The sequence below is a fragment of the Eptatretus burgeri genome, chromosome 4 (genome assembly GCF_056783735.1).
Source record: "Eptatretus burgeri isolate ZD-2024b chromosome 4, Ebu_testis_v1, whole genome shotgun sequence".
NCBI classification, from domain to species: Eukaryota; Metazoa; Chordata; class Myxini; order Myxiniformes; family Myxinidae; genus Eptatretus; species Eptatretus burgeri.
In genome coordinates this window covers 704233-710232 of record NC_140964.1, presented here as the reverse complement: position 1 = coordinate 710232, position 6000 = coordinate 704233, and the positions used below count along the sequence as shown (strand labels likewise).

The 6000-nt window shown below is 45.1% G+C and overlaps 1 protein-coding gene across 1 annotated transcript in view; it reads left to right on the top strand.

Annotated features, from left to right (window-relative positions):
- The window catches only part of CERKL (CERK like autophagy regulator), a 167492-nt gene that overhangs the window by 32433 nt on the left and 129059 nt on the right, over positions 1–6000 (top strand). The window lies entirely within an intron of this gene.

Genomic DNA, 6000 nt, shown 5'->3' with positions numbered 1-6000 from the left:
CTCTCTCTCCCCCTCTCTCTCTCTCTCCCCTCTCTCTCTCTCTCCCCCTCTCTCTCTCTCCCCCCTCTCTCTCTCTCTCCCCCCTCTCTCTCTCTCTCCCCCCTCTCTCTCTCTCTCTCTCCCCCCTCTCTCTCTCTCTCCCCCTCTCTCTCTCTCCCCCCTCTCTCTCTCTCTCCCCCCTCTCTCTCTCACCCCTCTCTCTCTCACCCCTCTCTCTCTCACCCCTCTCTCTCTCACCCTCTCTCTCTCACCCCTCTCTCTCATCCCTCTCCTCCCCCCCCCCCCCCACTTCTCCACTCCCCTATCTCTCTCTCCCAACCATACCCTTGGTTCCCCATCTTTCACCCCTGTTGAGGGGACTGTAGCATGTACGAATCAGATTTGGAACCGACCGGTGGGGTGCAAAGGTCGATGCATGTTGAAGCTATTGGTTTTGAATGCTCCTGCCCCAGGTCTCAGTGTGTGTGTGTGTGTGTGTGTGTGTGTGTGTGTGTGTGTGTGTGTGTGTGTGTGTGTGTGTGTGTGTGTGTGTGTGTGTGTCTCGTTGATTGGTTTCTACATATGCAGGTTTCAGAATTAGTCCGGGGGCTGAGGCGGGTCCTGTGTGCAATCATATGTCCCCTAATTTTGACTCTTGATCCTTGTCGGGGACCCCTCGGAGATTGAAAAAACTTGGGTAGACATTCCAGATGTGGGGCAGAAAGGTGTAGTCCAAGATGGCCACCGCGTCATTATAACCAGTATAACTCCATGTGGAATTGTCCTAGAGTGATAAATTTTGTGTCTTTACCTAGGTTTTTTGGGTCAAGGAATCCATTAAAATCATTTGCAGGGTTAAAAAAGTACGGGATAACGGTGAAATCCAAAATGGCCGCCAATATGGCCGCCACGCCCTTTCATCTCGCCTGTCAAGGTTCAGAATTGAGCTAGAAGAATAAATCGTGTGTACTAATATGGGTTTTAGGGGTCAAGGATTTCACTCAGACCAATCAATTTGCAGAAGCAACAATGGATAATTGTTAATTCCAGTACAGGGGCTCTAATTGACCAGGACACAGGTCCCCTACAAGGATCAAGAGTTGAAATTGGGGGACATATGATTGCACAGGGCCCCCCCCCTCCCCTCAGGACTATACGTATAATAAATAAGAAACGTGTTTTACATTGAATGAGACTTTAGTAACATTTAAATCTATACTAATAAATCCTGAGCACCGTTATTTACCATGCACAATGCAGTACACATTATTCATGAATCCAAATCTGTTTAAATAACTCGATCAGTTTGGTATACAGTGGGCATCAAACCTCCGACTATTATGTTGCTTTTAATGTGCACAAACCACACCTACTTAGTTGGAATAACCCCGTTAGGGTTTTTGCATTGGCTGCTCTGATTGTTTGCCTGGCATTCACAGAATATGCAGCATCAAACTTTTCTTTGTCTACAAGGACAGAAGCGAGTGGCACATTTCACACAGTTACATTTTAAAGCTACTTCTTCAGGCAAATTAATGGTATTTCATTGGTACGAGACATTCGTTTTCCTTCATAAACCCATAGTCTTGTGGGTTTTGTGAAAAATCTCCTAAACAGTTGACTTGCATATCGGTCATATAGAATGCCCTATGAATATGACCTTCCGTAGCATAGCTGGTTGGGGGAAGGTCAATAATTGTCATCGACTTTCTGTGATGGTACATGTTGTAACGTAAACAATCCATCGTTTCAATGCCATAATATCCTTCACTTAATGTCGAGTTACTTACTAAATAGTCACTGGGTATCTCTCCCTTCTTTGTTTGTTTGAAGAAGTCCTTTAGCTCTTGACATTTTAGTGTCTTCTGAAATGACTTTGGAACATGAACTACACCAGTTTCTGAAATTCATGGCTTCCTTTGAACACCATATGATTTGTCCTGATATAAAACCGAAAGTGTCATGAGTACCACCCAGACCCGATAGCGTCGCCTCCTCGTGATCAAAATTATCAAATGCGGCAGTGGTGAATTTCTCTGGATTAAGATGGCTTGGCAAAGGAACATCATCAGTTCCATTTGTGAAAACTAAGTCTGCCAAATCAGTCTTATACCGGATAATTTCATCGTAACTCACTGATATTCCGAAACGGTTTAGACAGGTGATGAGTGTTTAGCTTTTGCATGTTGCGTGGATTCCTTCTGCGCACATCAGATGGAGTGGTGTCCTGCGTCTACCATTATGGACCATGAAGTACAGAACCTGGAAAACTGACTTTAATTTCCTCAGTTTTGGCGAATGAGCACTGCCGTTACTACTAGTTTCTTAATCAGAGGTATCGTCATCATCGCTCAATGGAGAGTTGTTATTGCTACCCATGCTGCATTCAAGATCATTTCTATTATAATTTAGTAACACACACAAATAAGTCAGTAACTCATCTGGGATATTCATATTATCCCAGGAGTCTTGCAGATCAACGGAATCACAAAACTTGTCTTGCAAATCAAAATTATGTCCAAAAGAGAATGCCTAATAGTTGATGCGCATTGAGTGATGGGATTGCTTGACTGAATGACGTCAGCCATGTCTGCAGGACTGGCATTTAAGAAAACCATGGCACACTTATTTGCTTCTGTAGGCCTGGAAATGTTCAAGTCTTGGCCATAGTGACTTTCAAGAAAAAGTCGAATGTCTCTGTTGGAAAACGTTTCCTGGGAATCCCTGAATCCATTAACATTGTTACGGAGGTTGCTTAAGGCGAAACCTTGTCCACCTTTCAATGCGAAATCAATGTTCTCTAACAACCTTGCAAAACATTTATTTTTTGATAAACTATTGGATGTTGCGTCACATTTACTTTTCGCACGGTCGTACCTAATAAGATAATTTCGGATGCAGTTTTTGTGACAATATATATCTGACCCAAAGATGGAGTGAACATCTTGCACGTCACTTGTCCGAAAGTATACTTCATCTTGAAAGAATACCACAGCCTTTAGTAACTTTTCTGCGCGTACATCTTCACAAATCCTGAATTTCTGTCGGTCTCCTTTTATCTTTACATTGGCACACACCGTACATTTCCTTTCAGAAGCCGGTATATCAGTAGATGGAGGAGCTCGTGGTGCAATTCTGGCTCGGGTTGCTTGGCTCACAGATGGGTTTGGGACCAGTTCAACTCCTTCCGGTTCTTCTGGCTCTTCCACCGCTTTGGACGGCTCTTCTTCAAGTTTAATCAGTGTCTTTTTGAGGGTGTACGATTTATAACATTTGTTGTTCACATGATAGACAAACTGTTCATGACCGACTTGCTCTAGCCTCCTTGCAACCAAGTCGTTACGTATTCTAGCAGCCTCTAGGACTTTCATCCGAGCCTCTGCGTTGCTGCATGTTGATTCTTTGGTGTCAATCTGACAAATAATACACTTCTTGATGTCGACATCAGCGAATTCTGAGCGGCGCCTCTTCAGTGGAATCCCTTCCATTTCATTCAATACCTGAAAAGGAGAGGTAAATATTAGTTGATCTGTTACGAATGAAATGTGACTAGACACCAGTAAATTTCTCAGGCACTCTATCTTATCCAGTTGCATCATTTTACGAATTGTTGGATAATCAATTAGAGCCCATGTACTGAAATTAACAATGATCCATTGTTTTTTGTGCAAATTTATTGGTTTGAGTGAAATGCTTGACCCCTAAAACCCAAATAAGGACACCAAATTTATTCCTCTACCTCAATTCTGAACCATGACAGGCAAGATGAAAGGGTGTGGTGGCCATATTGGCGGTCATTTTGGATTTCAACGTTATCCCGTACTTTTTTTAACCCTGCAAATGATTTTATTGGATTCCTTGACCCCAAAAACCTAGGTAAAGACACAAAATTTTATCACTCGAGGACAATTCCACATGGGGTTATACTGGTTATAATGATGCGGTGGCCATCTTAGACGCCATCTTGAATTACACCTTTCTGCCCCACATCTGGAATGTCTACCCAAGTTTTTTTCAATCTCCTAGGGGTCCCCTACAAAGATCAAGAGTCAAAATTAGGGGACATATGATTGTACACAGGACCCCCCTCAGCCCCAGGACTAAATGTGGAATGGAGTCCTCCCAGGCTCAAGATATCCACCTTCATTTCAGTAAGGGGTCATGATTCATGGACCAAGCTGTGAAGTTTTCTATTTTCAAATTTTGTGTTGAGGGCTCTCTTCAGGATCGTCGCTGAGCCTCGGACAGCTTCCAACTGTAGTTCGTTTCTAATATTCCCAGGGATGGTTTTTAGCTCACCTGTAAAGTCGTTCCTGGGAGCTTATGGAATGATGCATCGTCAGTCCGTCCATCCAAAAATACTTGCAACTTCTCTGAAACTACACCTACAATTTCAATGAAATTTGACCACAACCTTCATCACCCGTGATGACATTGAAAAAAACAAAAAACGGGGTCTGAAGGGTTCCACAGAGGGAGTTTCCAGGGGGGGGCGGTGGGCTGCCCCCCCCCCCCCACAAAGAGGTATTGCCCTTCTTATGAGAAACGATACATACAATTCCGATGAGACTTAACTACAACCTTCATCACCCATGACGTACCAAAGTTTGTTCATGGCATTAGCAAAATCTGGCTCCAAGGGGATTTAAGGGGGGTTTCCCCACAAAATATGTATTTGCTTTCTTCTCCAAAACTACATATACAATTCCGATGAAACTTGACCACCATCTTCACCACCCGTGATGTACTGTAGTTTGTTACTCGACATTAAAATAAATTGGGGTTTCGGAGAGTCTATGGGGGTGGGGGGGGTTGCCCCCCAAAATATGTATTTGCTTTCTTTTATGAAACCACACACAATTTCGATGAAACTTGACCACAACCTTTATCACCCATGACGTACCAAAGTTTGTTCATGGCATGAATAAAAAAAATCCATCGGTATTTACTTTCTTCTCCATTACATATTTTGTGGATCATCCATGCCTACTAGTGGTTGCCTAGTTATCTTGTCCAACCACGACCAGGTGAGCGCCCCCAGGTATTGCCACTATGTTTAATATCTCTGTGATGTTCTTTGTCATAATTCCTGTAGGTCCAACTATCACTGGTACAACTTTGGCATTCTTCAATTCCAGGATCTTCTCACTTCATTCTTGAGGTATTGGTGTTTGGTCATTTTCTTGATTTCTGCATCGTTTAGTCCAAAATCACTGGTATAACACCTAAATCAGTAATGCCTTCTTCTCTTTTTTGTACCTAAGTACCATCTCTCTCTCTCTCTCTCTCTCTCTCTCTCTCTCTCTCTCTCTCTCTCTCTCTCTCTCTCTCTCTCTCTCTCTCTCTCTCTCTCTCTCTCTCTCTCTCTCTCTCTCTCTCTCTCTGTCTCTCTGTGTCTCTGTCTCTGTCTCTGTCTCTCTCTCTCTCTCTCTCTCTCTCTCTCTCTCTCTCTCTCTCTCTCTCTCTCTCTCTCTCTCTCTCTCTCTCTCTCTCTCTCTCTCTCTGTCTCGCTCTCTGCCGGTATCAGGCCAGTGGGTATGTCTGGACCGTGGTTATCTCCGGCTGGACCTCCCCCTCACACTGCCTTACCTTGCCCCCCCCTCACGCTGCCTTCCCATTCCCTTCCCTCATGGTACCTTCCCCTCCACTCATGCTGCCTTCCCATTCCCTCCCCTCACGCTTCCTCTCCTTTCCCTCAGGCTGCCTCCCCTCCCCTCACACTGCCTCCCCTCCCCTCGCGCTGCATCCCCTCCAGTCATGCTACCTTCCCTATTCCCTCAACTCGCCCTGCCTTTCCTATTCCCTCCTCTCATGCTGTTGTTCCCCCTCCCCTCACGCTGCTGTCCCCCCTACCCTCATGCTGCTTCCCGCCCCTCATGCTGCCCCCCTCATGCTGCCTTCCCCATTCCCTCTCCTCACGCTGTCTTCTCTCTCCCCCCCCCTTCACACTGCCTCTCCCTCCAGTTGCACTGCCTCCCCTCCAGTTGCACTGCCTTCCCCCTCCAGTCGTGCTGCCTTCCC